Source organism: Eutrigla gurnardus, assembly GCF_963514095.1.
Source record: "Eutrigla gurnardus genome assembly, chromosome: 15".
Lineage (NCBI taxonomy): Eukaryota > Metazoa > Chordata > Actinopteri > Perciformes > Triglidae > Eutrigla > Eutrigla gurnardus.
The window spans coordinates 88,797-108,083 of NC_139938.1; positions in this window are offsets into that span (position 1 = coordinate 88,797).

Sequence of the window (19,287 nt, forward strand, 5' to 3'; positions counted from 1 at the left end):
ATGTTCCCACAGCTAACAACACATTTAAGTCATAAAAGAACTCTGAAGAGGATAATATCTCATGTTAGTGTGAGTTCAGTGGCTTTTCACACAAAATGGCATCTAAATATCAAAAGAGTGCTTGTAAGATATGTTATATGCAGGAAACTGGTGTTTTAACCTCTATTACAGTGTAAGTTGTTAATACATTCTATCTTCATGTTCCCACAGCTAACAACACATTTAAGTCATAAAAGCACTCTGAAATGGATACTATTTCATGTTAATGTAAATACAGTGGCTTTTAACACAAAATGGCGTCTGAACATCAAACGAGTGCTTTTAAACAAGAAACGGGCTATTAACCTGTTATATCCTGAAAACTGGTGTTTTAACATATGTTACAGTGTAAGTTGTCAATACCTTCTATCTTCATGTTCCCACAGCTAACAACACATTTAAGTCTTAAAAGAACTCTGATGAGGATAATATCTCATGTTAGTGTGAGTTCAGTGGCTTTTAACACAAAATGGCGTCTAAACATCAAACGAGTGCTTTTAAGATATGTTATATGCAGGAAACTGGTGTTTTAACCTCTATTACAGTGTAAGTTGTCAATACCTTCTATCTTCATGTTCCCACAGCTAACAACACATTTAAGTCATAAAAGAACTCTGAAGAGGATAATATCTCATGTTAGTGTGAGTTCAGTGGCTTTTCACACAAAATGGCATCTAAATATCAAAAGAGTGCTTGTAAGATATGTTATATGCAGGAAACTGGTGTTTTAACCTCTATTACAGTGTAAGTTGTTAATACATTCTATCTTCATGTTCCCACAGCTAACAACACATTTAAGTCATAAAAGCACTCTGAAGTGGATACTATTTCATGTTAATGTAAATACAGTGGCTTTTAACACAAAATGGCGTCTGAACATCAAACGAGTGCTTTTAAACAAGAAACGGGCTATTAACCTGTTATATCCTGAAAACTGGTGTTTTAACATATGTTACAGTGTAAGTTGTCAATACCTTCTATCTTCATGTTCCCACAGCTAACAACACATTTAAGTCTTAAAAGAACTCTGATGAGGATAATATCTCATGTTAGTGTGAGTTCAGTGGCTTTTAACACAAAATGGCGTCTAAACATCAAACGAGTGCTTTTAAGATATGTTATATGCAGGAAACTGGTGTTTTAACCTCTATTACAGTGTAAGTTGTCAATACATTCTATCTTCATGTTCCCACAGCTAACAGCATATTTAAGTCATAAAAGCACTCTGAAGTGGATACTATTTCATGTTAATGTATGTTCAGTGGCTTTTAACACAAAATGGCGTCTGAACATCAAACGAGTGCTTTTAAGCTAGAAACAGGCTATTAACCTGTTATATCCTGAAAACTGGTGTTTTAACATATGTTACAGTGTAAGTTGTCAATACCTTCTATCTTCATGTTCCCACAGCTAACAACACATTTAAGTCATAAAAGAACTCTGAAGAGGATATTATCTCATGTTAGTGTGAGTTCAGTGGCTTTTAACACAAAATGGCGTCTAAATATCAAAAGAGTGCTTGTAAGATATGTTATATGCAGGAAACTGGTGTTTTAACCTCTATTACAGTGTAAGTTGTCAATACATTCTATCTTCATGTTCCCACAGCTAACAACACATTTAAGTCATAAAAGAACTCTGAAGAGGATAATATCTCATGTTAGTGTGAGTTCAGTGGCTTTTCACACAAAATGGCATCTAAATATCAAAAGAGTGCTTGTAAGATATGTTATATGCAGGAAACTGGTGTTTTAACCTCTATTACAGTGTAAGTTGTCAATACATTCTATCTTCATGTTCCCACAGCTAACAACACATTTAAGTTTTAAAAGAACTCTGAAGTGGATACTATTTCATGTTAATGTAAGTTCAGTGGATTTTAACACAAAATGGCGTCTGAACATCAAACGAGTGCTTTTAAGCTAGAAACAGGCTATTTAGGTGTTATATACTGAAAACTGGTGTTTTAACATATGTTACAGTGTAAGTTGTCAATACCTTCTATCTTCATGTTCCCACAGCTAACAACACATTTAAGTCATAAAAGAACTCTGAAGAGGATATTATCTCATGTTAGTGTGAGTTCAGTGGCTTTAACACAAAATGGCGTCTAAATATCAAAAGAGTGCTTGTAAGATATGTTATATGCAGGAAACTGGTGTTTTAACCTCTATTACAGTGTAAGTTGTCAATACATTCTATCTTCATGTTCCCACAGCTAACAACACATTTAAGTCATAAAGAACTCTGAAGAGGATAATATCTCATGTTAGTGTGAGTTCAGTGGCTTTTCACACAAAATGGCATCTAAATATCAAAAGAGTGCTTGTGTAAGATATGTTATATGCAGGAAACTGGTGTTTTAACCTCTATTACAGTGTAAGTTGTCAATACATTCTATCTTCATGTTCCCACAGCTAACAACATATTTAAGTCATAAAAGCACACTGAAGTGGATACTATTTCATGTTAATGTAAGTTCAGTGGCTTTTAACACAAAATGGCGTCTGAACATCAAACGAGTGCTTTTAAGCTAGAAACAGGCTATTAACCTGTTATATCCTGAAAACTGGTGTTTTAACATATGTTACAGTGTAAGTTGTCAATACCTTCTATCTTCATGTTCCCACAGCTAACAACACATTTAAGTCATAAAAGAACTCTGAAGAGGATATTATCTCATGTTAGTGTGAGTTCAGTGGCTTTTAACACAAAATGGCGTCTAAATATCAAAAGAGTGCTTGTAAGATATGTTATATGCAGGAAACTGGTGTTTTAACCTCTATTACAGTGTAAGTTGTCAATACATTCTATCTTCATGTTCCCACAGCTAACAACACATTTAAGTCATAAAAGAACTCTGAAGAGGATAATATCTCATGTTAGTTTGAGTTCAGTGGCTTTTCACACAAAATGGCATCTAAATATCAAAAGAGTGCTTTTAAGATATGTTATATGCAGGAAACTGGTGTTTTAACCTCTATTACAGTGTAAGTTGTCAATACATTCTATCTTCATGTTCCCACAGCTAACAACATATTTAAGTCATAAAAGCACACTGAAGTGGATACTATTTCATGTTAATGTAAGTTCAGTGGCGTTTAACACAAAATGGCGTCTGAACATCAAACGAGTGCTTTTAAGCTAGAAACAGGCTATTTAGGTGTTATATACTGAAAACTGGTGTTTTAACCTCTGTTACAGTGTAAGTTGTCAATACCTTCTATCTTCATGTTCCCACAGCTAACAACACATTTAAGTCATAAAAGAACTCTGAAGAGGATATTATCTCATGTTAGTGTGAGTTCAGTGGCTTTTAACACAAAATGGCGTCTAAATATCAGAAGAGTGCTTGTAAGATATGTTATATGCAGGAAACTGGTGTTTTAACCTCTATTACAGTGTAAGTTGTCAATACATTCTATCTTCATGTTCCCACAGCTAACAACACATTTAAGTCATAAAAGAACTCTGAAGAGGATATGATCTCATGTTAGTGTGAGTTCAGTGGCTTTTAACACAAAATGGCGTCTAAATATCAAAAGAGTGCTTGTAAGATATGTTATATGCAGGAAACTGGTGTTTTAACCTCTATTACAGTGTAAGTTGTCAATACATTCTATCTTCATGTTCCCACAGCTAACAACACATTTAAGTCATAAAAGAACTCTGAAGAGGATAATATCTCATGTTAGTGTGAGTTCAGTGGCTTTTCACACAAAATGGCATCTAAATATCAAAAGAGTGCTTGTAAGATATGTTATATGCAGGAAACTGGTGTTTTAACCTCTATTACAGTGTAAGTTGTTAATACATTCTATCTTCATGTTCCCACAGCTAACAACACATTTAAGTCATAAAAGCACTCTGAAGTGGATACTATTTCATGTTAATGTAAATACAGTGGCTTTTAACACAAAATGGCGTCTGAACATCAAACGAGTGCTTTTAAACAAGAAACGGGCTATTAACCTGTTATATCCTGAAAACTGGTGTTTTAACATATGTTACAGTGTAAGTTGTCAATACCTTCTATCTTCATGTTCCCACAGCTAACAACACATTTAAGTCTTAAAAGAACTCTGATGAGGATAATATCTCATGTTAGTGTGAGTTCAGTGGCTTTTAACACAAAATGGCGTCTAAACATCAAACGAGTGCTTTTAAGATATGTTATATGCAGGAAACTGGTGTTTTAACCTCTATTACAGTGTAAGTTGTCAATACATTCTATCTTCATGTTCCCACAGCTAACAGCATATTTAAGTCATAAAAGCACTCTGAAGTGGATACTATTTCATGTTAATGTAAATACAGTGGCTTTTAACACAAAATGGCGTCTGAACATCAAACGAGTGCTTTTAAACAAGAAACAGGCTATTAACCTGTTATATCCTGAAAACTGGTGTTTTAACATCTGTTACAGTGTAAGTTGTCAATACCTTCTATCTTCATGTTCCCACAGCTAACAACACATTTAAGTCATAAAAGAACTCTGAAGAGGATAATATCTCATGTTAGTGTGAGTTCAGTGGCTTTTCACACAAAATGGCATCTAAATATCAAAAGAGTGCTTGTAAGATATGTTATATGCAGGAAACTGGTGTTTTAACCTCTATTACAGTGTAAGTTGTTAATACATTCTATCTTCATGTTCCCACAGCTAACAACACATTTAAGTCATAAAAGCACACTGAAGTGGATACTATTTCATGTTAATGTAAGTTCAGTGGCTTTTAACACAAAATGGCGTCTGAACATCAAACGAGTGCTTTTAAGCTAGAAACAGGCTATTAACCTGTTATATCCTGAAAACTGGTGTTTTAACATATGTTACAGTGTAAGTTGTCAATACCTTCTATCTTCATGTTCCCACAGCTAACAACACATTTAAGTCATAAAAGAACTCTGAAGAGGATATTATCTCATGTTAGTGTGAGTTCAGTGGCTTTTAACACAAAATGGCGTCTAAATATCAAAAGAGTGCTTGGAAGATATGTTATATGCAGGAAACTGGTGTTTTAACCTCTATTACAGTGTAAGTTGTCAATACATTCTATCTTCATGTTCCCACAGCTAACAGCATATTTAAGTCATAAAAGCACTCTGAAGTGGATACTATTTCATGTTAATGTAAATACAGTGGCTTTTAACACAAAATGGCGTCTGAACATCAAACGAGTGCTTTTAAACAAGAAACAGGCTATTAACCTGTTATATCCTGAAAACTGGTGTTTTAACATCTGTTACAGTGTAAGTTGTCAATACCTTCTATCTTCATGTTCCCACAGCTAACAACACATTTAAGTCATAAAAGCACTCTGAAGTGGATAATATCTCATATTAGTGTGAGTTCAGTGGCTTTTAACACAAAATGGCATCTAAACATCAAAAGAGTGCTTTTAAGTTATGTTATATGCAGGAAACTGGTGTTTTAACCTCTATTACAGTGTAAGTTGTCAATACATTCTATCTTCATGTTCCCACAGCTAACAACATATTTAAGTCATAAAAGCACACTGAAGTGGATACTATTTCATGTTAATGTAAGTTCAGTGGCTTTTAACACAAAATGGCGTCTGAACATCAAACGAGTGCTTTTAAGCTAGAAACAGGCTATTAACCTGTTATATCCTGAAAACTGGTGTTTTAACATATGTTACAGTGTAAGTTGTCAATACCTTCTATCTTCATGTTCCCACAGCTAACAACACATTTAAGTCATAAAAGAACTCTGAAGAGGATATTATCTCATGTTAGTGTGAGTTCAGTGGCTTTTAACACAAAATGGCGTCTAAATATCAAAAGAGTGCTTGGAAGATATGTTATATGCAGGAAACTGGTGTTTTAACCTCTATTACAGTGTAAGTTGTCAATACATTCTATCTTCATGTTCCCACAGCTAACAACACATTTAAGTCATAAAAGAACTCTGATGAGGATAATATCTCATGTTAGTTTGAGTTCAGTGGCTTTTCACACAAAATGGCATCTAAATATCAAACGAGTGCTTTTAAGATATGTTATATGCAGGAAACTGGTGTTTTAACCTCTATTACAGTGTAAGTTGTTAATACATTCTATCTTCATGTTCCCACAGCTAACAACACATTTAAGTCATAAAAGCACTCTGAAGTGGATACTATTTCATGTTAATGTAAATACAGTGGCTTTTAACACAAAATGGCGTCTGAACATCAAACGAGTGCTTTTAAACAAGAAACGGGCTATTAACCTGTTATATCCTGAAAACTGGTGTTTTAACATCTGTTACAGTGTAAGTTGTCAATACCTTCTATCTTCATGTTCCCACAGCTAACAACACATTTAAGTCATAAAAGCACTCTGAAGTGGATAATATCTCATGTTAGTGTGAGTTCAGTAGCTTTTAACACAAAATGGCGTCTAAACATCAAACGAGTGCTTTTAAGATATGTTATATGCAGGAAACTGGTGTTTTAACCTCTATTACAGTGTAAGTTGTCAATACATTCTATCTTCATGTTCCCACAGCTAACAGCATATTTAAGTCATAAAAGCACTCTGAAGTGGATACTATTTCATGTTAATGTAAATACAGTGGCTTTTAACACAAAATGGCGTCTGAACATCAAACGAGTGCTTTTAAACAAGAAACAGGCTATTAACCTGTTATATCCTGAAAACTGGTGTTTTAACATCTGTTACAGTGTAAGTTGTCAATACCTTCTATCTTCATGTTCCCACAGCTAACAACACATTTAAGTCATAAAAGCACTCTGAAGTGGATAATATCTCATATTAGTGTGAGTTCAGTGGCTTTTAACACAAAATGGCATCTAAACATCAAAAGAGTGCTTTTAAGTTATGTTATATGCAGGAAACTGGTGTTTTAACCTCTATTACAGTGTAAGTTGTCAATACATTCTATCTTCATGTTCCCACAGCTAACAACATATTTAAGTCATAAAAGCACACTGAAGTGGATACTATTTCATGTTAATGTAAGTTCAGTGGCTTTTAACACAAAATGGCGTCTGAACATCAAACGAGTGCTTTTAAGCTAGAAACAGGCTATTAACCTGTTATATCCTGAAAACTGGTGTTTTAACATATGTTACAGTGTAAGTTGTCAATACCTTCTATCTTCATGTTCCCACAGCTAACAACACATTTAAGTCATAAAAGAACTCTGAAGAGGATATTATCTCATGTTAGTGTGAGTTCAGTGGCTTTTAACACAAAATGGCGTCTAAATATCAAAAGAGTGCTTGGAAGATATGTTATATGCAGGAAACTGGTGTTTTAACCTCTATTACAGTGTAAGTTGTCAATACATTCTATCTTCATGTTCCCACAGCTAACAACACATTTAAGTCATAAAAGAACTCTGATGAGGATAATATCTCATGTTAGTTTGAGTTCAGTGGCTTTTCACACAAAATGGCATCTAAATATCAAACGAGTGCTTTTAAGATATGTTATATGCAGGAAACTGGTGTTTTAACCTCTATTACAGTGTAAGTTGTTAATACATTCTATCTTCATGTTCCCACAGCTAACAACACATTTAAGTCATAAAAGCACTCTGAAGTGGATACTATTTCATGTTAATGTAAATACAGTGGCTTTTAACACAAAATGGCGTCTGAACATCAAACGAGTGCTTTTAAACAAGAAACGGGCTATTAACCTGTTATATCCTGAAAACTGGTGTTTTAACATCTGTTACAGTGTAAGTTGTCAATACCTTCTATCTTCATGTTCCCACAGCTAACAACACATTTAAGTCATAAAAGCACTCTGAAGTGGATAATATCTCATGTTAGTGTGAGTTCAGTAGCTTTTAACACAAAATGGCGTCTAAACATCAAACGAGTGCTTTTAAGATATGTTATATGCAGGAAACTGGTGTTTTAACCTCTATTACAGTGTAAGTTGTCAATACATTCTATCTTCATGTTCCCACAGCTAACAGCATATTTAAGTCATAAAAGCACTCTGAAGTGGATACTATTTCATGTTAATGTAAATACAGTGGCTTTTAACACAAAATGGCGTCTGAACATCAAACGAGTGCTTTTAAACAAAAACAGGCTATTAACCTGTTATATCCTGAAAACTGGTGTTTTAACATATGTTACAGTGTAAGTTGTCAATACCTTCTATCTTCATGTTCCCACAGCTAACAACACATTTAAGTCTTAAAAGAACTCTGATGAGGATAATATCTCATGTTAGTGTGAGTTCAGTGGCTTTTAACACAAAATGGCGTCTAAACATCAAACGAGTGCTTTTAAGATATGTTATATGCAGGAAACTGGTGTTTTAACCTCTATTACAGTGTAAGTTGTCAATACATTCTATCTTCATGTTCCCACAGCTAACAGCATATTTAAGTCATAAAAGCACTCTGAAGTGGATACTATTTCATGTTAATGTAAATACAGTGGCTTTTAACACAAAATGGCGTCTGAACATCAAACGAGTGCTTTTAAACAAGAAACAGGCTATTAACCTGTTATATCCTGAAAACTGGTGTTTTAACATCTGTTACAGTGTAAGTTGTCAATACCTTCTATCTTCATGTTCCCACAGCTAACAACACATTTAAGTCATAAAAGCACTCTGAAGTGGATAATATCTCATATTAGTGTGAGTTCAGTGGCTTTTAACACAAAATGGCATCTAAACATCAAAAGAGTGCTTTTAAGATATGTTATATGCAGGAAACTGGTGTTTTAACCTCTATTACAGTGTAAGTTGTCAATACATTCTATCTTCATGTTCCCACAGCTAACAACATATTTAAGTCATAAAAGCACACTGAAGTGGATACTATTTCATGTTAATGTAAGTTCAGTGGCTTTTAACACAAAATGGCGTCTGAACATCAAACGAGTGCTTTTAAGCTAGAAACAGGCTATTAACCTGTTATATCCTGAAAACTGGTGTTTTAACATATGTTACAGTGTAAGTTGTCAATACCTTCTATCTTCATGTTCCCACAGCTAACAACACATTTAAGTCATAAAAGAACTCTGAAGAGGATATTATCTCATGTTAGTGTGAGTTCAGTGGCTTTTAACACAAAATGGCGTCTAAATATCAAAAGAGTGCTTGTAAGATATGTTATATGCAGGAAACTGGTGTTTTAACCTCTATTACAGTGTAAGTTGTCAATACATTCTATCTTCATGTTCCCACAGCTAACAACACATTTAAGTCATAAAAGAACTCTGAAGAGGATAATATCTCATGTTAGTGTGAGTTCAGTGGCTTTTCACACAAAATGGCATCTAAATATCAAAAGAGTGCTTGTAAGATATGTTATATGCAGGAAACTGGTGTTTTAACCTCTATTACAGTGTAAGTTGTTAATACATTCTATCTTCATGTTCCCACAGCTAACAACATATTTAAGTCATAAAAGCACACTGAAGTGGATACTATTTCATGTTAATGTAAGTTCAGTGGCTTTTAACACAAAATGGCGTCTGAACATCAAACGAGTGCTTTTAAGCTAGAAACAGGCTATTAACCTGTTATATCCTGAAAACTGGTGTTTTAACATATGTTACAGTGTAAGTTGTCAATACCTTCTATCTTCATGTTCCCACAGCTAACAACACATTTAAGTCATAAAAGAACTCTGAAGAGGATATTATCTCATGTTAGTGTGAGTTCAGTGGCTTTTAACACAAAATGGCGTCTAAATATCAAAAGAGTGCTTGGAAGATATGTTATATGCAGGAAACTGGTGTTTTAACCTCTATTACAGTGTAAGTTGTCAATACATTCTATCTTCATGTTCCCACAGCTAACAACACATTTAAGTCATAAAAGAACTCTGATGAGGATAATATCTCATGTTAGTTTGAGTTCAGTGGCTTTTCACACAAAATGGCATCTAAATATCAAACGAGTGCTTTTAAGATATGTTATATGCAGGAAACTGGTGTTTTAACCTCTATTACAGTGTAAGTTGTTAATACATTCTATCTTCATGTTCCCACAGCTAACAACATATTTAAGTCATAAAAGCACTCTGAAGTGGATACTATTTCATGTTAATGTAAATACAGTGGCTTTTAACACAAAATGGCGTCTGAACATCAAACGAGTGCTTTTAAACAAGAAACGGGCTATTAACCTGTTATATCCTGAAAACTGGTGTTTTAACATCTGTTACAGTGTAAGTTGTCAATACCTTCTATCTTCATGTTCCCACAGCTAACAACACATTTAAGTCATAAAAGCACTCTGAAGTGGATAATATCTCATGTTAGTGTGAGTTCAGTAGCTTTTAACACAAAATGGCGTCTAAACATCAAACGAGTGCTTTTAAGATATGTTATATGCAGGAAACTGGTGTTTTAACCTCTATTACAGTGTAAGTTGTCAATACATTCTATCTTCATGTTCCCACAGCTAACAGCATATTTAAGTCATAAAAGCACTCTGAAGTGGATACTATTTCATGTTAATGTAAATACAGTGGCTTTTAACACAAAATGGCGTCTGAACATCAAACGAGTGCTTTTAAACAAAAACAGGCTATTAACCTGTTATATCCTGAAAACTGGTGTTTTAACATATGTTACAGTGTAAGTTGTCAATACCTTCTATCTTCATGTTCCCACAGCTAACAACACATTTAAGTCTTAAAAGAACTCTGATGAGGATAATATCTCATGTTAGTGTGAGTTCAGTGGCTTTTAACACAAAATGGCGTCTAAACATCAAACGAGTGCTTTTAAGATATGTTATATGCAGGAAACTGGTGTTTTAACCTCTATTACAGTGTAAGTTGTCAATACATTCTATCTTCATGTTCCCACAGCTAACAGCATATTTAAGTCATAAAAGCACTCTGAAGTGGATACTATTTCATGTTAATGTAAATACAGTGGCTTTTAACACAAAATGGCGTCTGAACATCAAACGAGTGCTTTTAAACAAGAAACAGGCTATTAACCTGTTATATCCTGAAAACTGGTGTTTTAACATCTGTTACAGTGTAAGTTGTCAATACCTTCTATCTTCATGTTCCCACAGCTAACAACACATTTAAGTCATAAAAGCACTCTGAAGTGGATAATATCTCATATTAGTGTGAGTTCAGTGGCTTTTAACACAAAATGGCATCTAAACATCAAAAGAGTGCTTTTAAGATATGTTATATGCAGGAAACTGGTGTTTTAACCTCTATTACAGTGTAAGTTGTCAATACATTCTATCTTCATGTTCCCACAGCTAACAACATATTTAAGTCATAAAAGCACACTGAAGTGGATACTATTTCATGTTAATGTAAGTTCAGTGGCTTTTAACACAAAATGGCGTCTGAACATCAAACGAGTGCTTTTAAGCTAGAAACAGGCTATTAACCTGTTATATCCTGAAAACTGGTGTTTTAACATATGTTACAGTGTAAGTTGTCAATACCTTCTATCTTCATGTTCCCACAGCTAACAACACATTTAAGTCATAAAAGAACTCTGAAGAGGATATTATCTCATGTTAGTGTGAGTTCAGTGGCTTTTAACACAAAATGGCGTCTAAATATCAAAAGAGTGCTTGTAAGATATGTTATATGCAGGAAACTGGTGTTTTAACCTCTATTACAGTGTAAGTTGTCAATACATTCTATCTTCATGTTCCCACAGCTAACAACACATTTAAGTCATAAAAGAACTCTGAAGAGGATAATATCTCATGTTACTGTGAGTTCAGTGGCTTTTCACACAAAATGGCATCTAAATATCAAAAGAGTGCTTGTAAGATATGTTATATGCAGGAAACTGGTGTTTTAACCTCTATTACAGTGTAAGTTGTTAATACATTCTATCTTCATGTTCCCACAGCTAACAACACATTTAAGTCATAAAAGCACTCTGAAGTGGATACTATTTCATGTTAATGTAAATACAGTGGCTTTTAACACAAAATGGCGTCTGAACATCAAACGAGTGCTTTTAAACAAGAAACAGGCTATTAACCTGTTATATCCTGAAAACTGGTGTTTTAACATATGTTACAGTGTAAGTTGTCAATACCTACTATCTTCATGTTCCCACAGCTAACAACACATTTAAGTCATAAAAGAACTCTGAAGAGGATATTATCTCATGTTAGTGTGAGTTCAGTGGCTTTTAACACAAAATGGCGTCTAAATATCAAAAGAGTGCTTGTAAGATATGTTATATGCAGGAAACTGGTGTTTTAACCTCTATTACAGTGTAAGTTGTCAATACATTCTATCTTCATGTTCCCACAGCTAACAACACATTTAAGTCATAAAAGAACTCTGAAGAGGATAATATCTCATGTTAGTGTGAGTTCAGTGGCTTTTCACACAAAATGGCATCTAAATATCAAAAGAGTGCTTGTAAGATATGTTATATGCAGGAAACTGGTGTTTTAACCTCTATTACAGTGTAAGTTGTTAATACATTCTATCTTCATGTTCCCACAGCTAACAACACATTTAAGTCATAAAAGCACTCTGAAGTGGATACTATTTCATGTTAATGTAAATACAGTGGCTTTTAACACAAAATGGCGTCTGAACATCAAACGAGTGCTTTTAAACAAGAAACAGGCTATTAACCTGTTATATCCTGAAAACTGGTGTTTTAACATCTGTTACAGTGTAAGTTGTCAATACCTTCTATCTTCATGTTCCCACAGCTAACAACACATTTAAGTCATAAAAGCACTCTGAAGTGGATAATATCTCATATTAGTGTGAGTTCAGTGGCTTTTCACACAAAATGGCATCTAAATATCAAAAGAGTGCTTGTAAGATATGTTATATGCAGGAAACTGGTGTTTTAACCTCTATTACAGTGTAAGTTGTTAATACATTCTATCTTCATGTTCCCACAGCTAACAACACATTTAAGTCATAAAAGCACTCTGAAGTGGATACTATTTCATGTTAATGTAAATACAGTGGCTTTTAACACAAAATGGCGTCTGAACATCAAACGAGTGCTTTTAAACAAGAAACGGGCTATTAACCTGTTATATCCTGAAAACTGGTGTTTTAACATATGTTACAGTGTAAGTTGTCAATACCTTCTATCTTCATGTTCCCACAGCTAACAACACATTTAAGTCTTAAAAGAACTCTGATGAGGATAATATCTCATGTTAGTGTGAGTTCAGTGGCTTTTAACACAAAATGGCGTCTAAACATCAAACGAGTGCTTTTAAGATATGTTATATGCAGGAAACTGGTGTTTTAACCTCTATTACAGTGTAAGTTGTCAATACATTCTATCTTCATGTTCCCACAGCTAACAGCATATTTAAGTCATAAAAGCACTCTGAAGTGGATACTATTTCATGTTAATGTAAATACAGTGGCTTTTAACACAAAATGGCGTCTGAACATCAAACGAGTGCTTTTAAACAAGAAACAGGCTATTAACCTGTTATATCCTGAAAACTGGTGTTTTAACATCTGTTACAGTGTAAGTTGTCAATACCTTCTATCTTCATGTTCCCACAGCTAACAACACATTTAAGTCTTAAAAGAACTCTGATGAGGATAATATCTCATGTTAGTGTGAGTTCAGTGGCTTTTAACACAAAATGGCGTCTAAACATCAAACGAGTGCTTTTAAGATATGTTATATGCAGGAAACTGGTGTTTTAACCTCTATTACAGTGTAAGTTGTCAATACATTCTATCTTCATGTTCCCACAGCTAACAGCATATTTAAGTCATAAAAGCACTCTGAAGTGGATACTATTTCATGTTAATGTAAATACAGTGGCTTTTAACACAAAATGGCGTCTGAACATCAAACGAGTGCTTTTAAACAAGAAACAGGCTATTAACCTGTTATATCCTGAAAACTGGTGTTTTAACATCTGTTACAGTGTAAGTTGTCAATACCTTCTATCTTCATGTTCCCACAGCTAACAACACATTTAAGTCATAAAAGAACTCTGAAGAGGATATTATCTCATGTTAGTGTGAGTTCAGTGGCTTTTAACACAAAATGGCGTCTAAATATCAAAAGAGTGCTTGTAAGATATGTTATATGCAGGAAACTGGTGTTTTAACCTCTATTACAGTGTAAGTTGTCAATACATTCTATCTTCATGTTCCCACAGCTAACAACACATTTAAGTCATAAAAGAACTCTGAAGAGGATAATATCTCATGTTAGTGTGAGTTCAGTGGCTTTTCACACAAAATGGCATCTAAATATCAAAAGAGTGCTTGTAAGATATGTTATATGCAGGAAACTGGTGTTTTAACCTCTATTACAGTGTAAGTTGTTAATACATTCTATCTTCATGTTCCCACAGCTAACAACATATTTAAGTCATAAAAGCACACTGAAGTGGATACTATTTCATGTTAATGTAAGTTCAGTGGCTTTTAACACAAAATGGCGTCTGAACATCAAACGAGTGCTTTTAAGCTAGAAACAGGCTATTAACCTGTTATATCCTGAAAACTGGTGTTTTAACATATGTTACAGTGTAAGTTGTCAATACCTTCTATCTTCATGTTCCCACAGCTAACAACACATTTAAGTCATAAAAGAACTCTGAAGAGGATATTATCTCATGTTAGTGTGAGTTCAGTGGCTTTTAACACAAAATGGCGTCTAAATATCAAAAGAGTGCTTGGAAGATATGTTATATGCAGGAAACTGGTGTTTTAACCTCTATTACAGTGTAAGTTGTCAATACATTCTATCTTCATGTTCCCACAGCTAACAACACATTTAAGTCATAAAAGAACTCTGATGAGGATAATATCTCATGTTAGTTTGAGTTCAGTGGCTTTTCACACAAAATGGCATCTAAATATCAAACGAGTGCTTTTAAGATATGTTATATGCAGGAAACTGGTGTTTTAACCTCTATTACAGTGTAAGTTGTTAATACATTCTATCTTCATGTTCCCACAGCTAACAACACATTTAAGTCATAAAAGCACTCTGAAGTGGATACTATTTCATGTTAATGTAAATACAGTGGCTTTTAACACAAAATGGCGTCTGAACATCAAACGAGTGCTTTTAAACAAGAAACGGGCTATTAACCTGTTATATCCTGAAAACTGGTGTTTTAACATCTGTTACAGTGTAAGTTGTCAATACCTTCTATCTTCATGTTCCCACAGCTAACAACACATTTAAGTCATAAAAGCACTCTGAAGTGGATAATATCTCATGTTAGTGTGAGTTCAGTAGCTTTTAACACAAAATGGCGTCTAAACATCAAACGAGTGCTTTTAAGATATGTTATATGCAGGAAACTGGTGTTTTAACCTCTATTACAGTGTAAGTTGTCAATACATTCTATCTTCATGTTCCCACAGCTAACAGCATATTTAAGTCATAAAAGCACTCTGAAGTGGATACTATTTCATGTTAATGTAAATACAGTGGCTTTTAACACAAAATGGCGTCTGAACATCAAACGAGTGCTTTTAAACAAAAACAGGCTATTAACCTGTTATATCCTGAAAACTGGTGTTTTAACATATGTTACAGTGTAAGTTGTCAATACCTTCTATCTTCATGTTCCCACAGCTAACAACACATTTAAGTCTTAAAAGAACTCTGATGAGGATAATATCTCATGTTAGTGTGAGTTCAGTGGCTTTTAACACAAAATGGCGTCTAAACATCAAACGAGTGCTTTTAAGATATGTTATATGCAGGAAACTGGTGTTTTAACCTCTATTACAGTGTAAGTTGTCAATACATTCTATCTTCATGTTCCCACAGCTAACAGCATATTTAAGTCATAAAAGCACTCTGAAGTGGATACTATTTCATGTTAATGTAAATACAGTGGCTTTTAACACAAAATGGCGTCTGAACATCAAACGAGTGCTTTTAAACAAGAAACAGGCTATTAACCTGTTATATCCTGAAAACTGGTGTTTTAACATCTGTTACAGTGTAAGTTGTCAATACCTTCTATCTTCATGTTCCCACAGCTAACAACACATTTAAGTCATAAAAGCACTCTGAAGTGGATAATATCTCATATTAGTGTGAGTTCAGTGGCTTTTAACACAAAATGGCATCTAAACATCAAAAGAGTGCTTTTAAGATATGTTATATGCAGGAAACTGGTGTTTTAACCTCTATTACAGTGTAAGTTGTCAATACATTCTATCTTCATGTTCCCACAGCTAACAACATATTTAAGTCATAAAAGCACACTGAAGTGGATACTATTTCATGTTAATGTAAGTTCAGTGGCTTTTAACACAAAATGGCGTCTGAACATCAAACGAGTGCTTTTAAGCTAGAAACAGGCTATTAACCTGTTATATCCTGAAAACTGGTGTTTTAACATATGTTACAGTGTAAGTTGTCAATACCTTCTATCTTCATGTTCCCACAGCTAACAACACATTTAAGTCATAAAAGAACTCTGAAGAGGATATTATCTCATGTTAGTGTGAGTTCAGTGGCTTTTAACACAAAATGGCGTCTAAATATCAAAAGAGTGCTTGTAAGATATGTTATATGCAGGAAACTGGTGTTTTAACCTCTATTACAGTGTAAGTTGTCAATACATTCTATCTTCATGTTCCCACAGCTAACAACACATTTAAGTCATAAAAGAACTCTGAAGAGGATAATATCTCATGTTAGTGTGAGTTCAGTGGCTTTTCACACAAAATGGCATCTAAATATCAAAAGAGTGCTTGTAAGATATGTTATATGCAGGAAACTGGTGTTTTAACCTCTATTACAGTGTAAGTTGTTAATACATTCTATCTTCATGTTCCCACAGCTAACAACACATTTAAGTCATAAAAGCACTCTGAAGTGGATACTATTTCATGTTAATGTAAATACAGTGGCTTTTAACACAAAATGGCGTCTGAACATCAAACGAGTGCTTTTAAACAAGAAACAGGCTATTAACCTGTTATATCCTGAAAACTGGTGTTTTAACATATGTTACAGTGTAAGTTGTCAATACCTTCTATCTTCATGTTCCCACAGCTAACAACACATTTAAGTCATAAAAGAACTCTGAAGAGGATATTATCTCATGTTAGTGTGAGTTCAGTGGCTTTTAACACAAAATGGCGTCTAAATATCAAAAGAGTGCTTGTAAGATATGTTATATGCAGGAAACTGGTGTTTTAACCTCTATTACAGTGTAAGTTGTCAATACATTCTATCTTCATGTTCCCACAGCTAACAACACATTTAAGTCATAAAAGAACTCTGAAGAGGATAATATCTCATGTTAGTGTGAGTTCAGTGGCTTTTCACACAAAATGGCATCTAAATATCAAAAGAGTGCTTGTAAGATATGTTATATGCAGGAAACTGGTGTTTTAACCTCTATTACAGTGTAAGTTGTTAATACATTCTATCTTCATGTTCCCACAGCTAACAACACATTTAAGTCATAAAAGCACTCTGAAGTGGATACTATTTCATGTTAATGTAAATACAGTGGCTTTTAACACAAAATGGCGTCTGAACATCAAACGAGTGCTTTTAAACAAGAAACAGGCTATTAACCTGTTATATCCTGAAAACTGGTGTTTTAACATCTGTTACAGTGTAAGTTGTCAATACCTTCTATCTTCATGTTCCCACAGCTAACAACACATTTAAGTCATAAAAGCACTCTGAAGTGGATAATATCTCATATTAGTGTGAGTTCAGTGGCTTTTCACACAAAATGGCATCTAAATATCAAAAGAGTGCTTGTAAGATATGTTATATGCAGGAAACTGGTGTTTTAACCTCTATTACAGTGTAAGTTGTTAATACATTCTATCTTCATGTTCCCACAGCTAACAACACATTTAAGTCATAAAAGCACTCTGAAGTGGATACTATTTCATGTTAATGTAAATACAGTGGCTTTTAACACAAAATGGCGTCTGAACATCAAACGAGTGCTTTTAAACAAGAAACGGGCTATTAACCTGTTATATCCTGAAAACTGGTGTTTTAACATATGTTACAGTGTAAGTTGTCAATACCTTCTATCTTCATGTTCCCACAGCTAACAACACATTTAAGTCTTAAAAGAACTCTGATGAGGATAATATCTCATGTTAGTGTGAGTTCAGTGGCTTTTAACACAAAATGGCGTCTAAACATCAAACGAGTGCTTTTAAGATATGTTATATGCAGGAAACTGGTGTTTTAACCTCTATTACAGTGTAAGTTGTCAATACATTCTATCTTCATGTTCCCACAGCTAACAGCATATTTAAGTCATAAAATGACTCTGAAGTGGATACTATTTCATGTTAATGTAAATACAGTGGCTTTTAACACAAAATGGCGTCTGAACATCAAACGAGTGCTTTTAAACAAGAAACAGGCTATTAACCTGTTATATCCTGAAAACTGGTGTTTTAACATCTGTTACAGTGTAAGTTGTCAATACCTTCTATCTTCATGTTCCCACAGCTAACAACACATTTAAGTCTTAAAAGAACTCTGATGAGGATAATATCTCATGTTAGTGTGAGTTCAGTGGCTTTTAACACAAAATGGCGTCTAAACATCAAACGAGTGCTTTTAAGATATGTTATATGCAGGAAACTGGTGTTTTAACCTCTATTACAGTGTAAGTTGTCAATACATTCTATCTTCATGTTCCCACAGCTAACAGCATATTTAAGTCATAAAAGCACTCTGAAGTGGATACTATTTCATGTTAATGTAAATACAGTGGCTTTTAACACAAAATGGCGTCTGAACATCAAACGAGTGCTTTTAAACAAGAAACAGGCTATTAACCTGTTATATCCTGAAAACTGGTGTTTTAACATCTGTTACAGTGTAAGTTGTCAATACCTTCTATCTTCATGTTCCCACAGCTAACAACACATTTAAGTCATAAAAGCACTCTGAAGTGGATAATATCTCATATTAGTGTGAGTTCAGTGGCTTTTAACACAAAATGGCATCTAAACATCAAAAGAGTGCTTTTAAGATATGTTATATGCAGGAAACTGGTGTTTTAACCTCTATTACAGTGTAAGTTGTCAATACATTCTATCTTCATGTTCCCACAGCTAACAACATATTTAAGTCATAAAAGCACACTGAAGTGGATACTATTTCATGTTAATGTAAGTTCAGTGGCTTTTAACACAAAATGGCGTCTGAACATCAAACGAGTGCTTTTAAGCTAGAAACAGGCTATTAACCTGTTATATCCTGAAAACTGGTGTTTTAACATATGTTACAGTGTAAGTTGTCAATACCTTCTATCTTCATGTTCCCACAGCTA